The following is a 491-nucleotide window of genomic DNA, read 5'->3' as shown; positions in this document are numbered from 1 at the left end:
CTGACTGTGTAGGCATCAATGCCACAGTCGCCCAATTTTGTAATGAGGAAGGGGGTGGGAGACGGTGTCAAAGGCCTTGCTGAAATCCAGAAAGGCTACGTCCACGGCAACACCTGCATCCAAGGCTTTTGTGACCTAATCATAAGAAGCAATCAGGTTGGTCTGACATGACCTGCCCCTAATGAAACCGTGCTGGTTGCCCTTGAGCATCTTCTCTGAGGCTGGCCTATCGCAGATGTGCTCCATGATGATTTTCTCAAAGAGTTTCCCTAGGATTGAGGTAAGACTGACTGTCCTGTAGTTGCCCGGGTCCTCCCTCCTCCCTTTTTTAAAAATGGGGACCACGTTGGCTACCTTCCAATCATCTGGCACCTGGCCCGAGCACCACGAGCGTTCGTAAAGGTGTGCCAAGGGCCCTGCTAGCTTCCTCAAACCCTGGGGTGGAGAGCATCTGGACCCTCTGATTTGAACATGTCCAGCCCCTCCAGAAG

The 491-nt window shown here is 52.7% G+C and overlaps 1 protein-coding gene across 1 annotated transcript in view; it reads left to right on the top strand.

The window, feature by feature from the left end:
* Window positions 1–491, top strand: part of MMP16 (matrix metallopeptidase 16) — a 383,499-nt gene that overhangs the window by 239,388 nt on the left and 143,620 nt on the right. The window lies entirely within an intron of this gene.

This window comes from Gavialis gangeticus, unplaced genomic scaffold (assembly GCF_001723915.1).
Source record: "Gavialis gangeticus isolate Ggan-Ray unplaced genomic scaffold, GavGan_comp1, whole genome shotgun sequence".
NCBI lineage: Eukaryota > Metazoa > Chordata > Crocodylia > Gavialidae > Gavialis > Gavialis gangeticus.
Note: the sequence above shows the minus strand (reverse complement) of the source record. Positions and strands in the feature narration are given on the sequence as shown.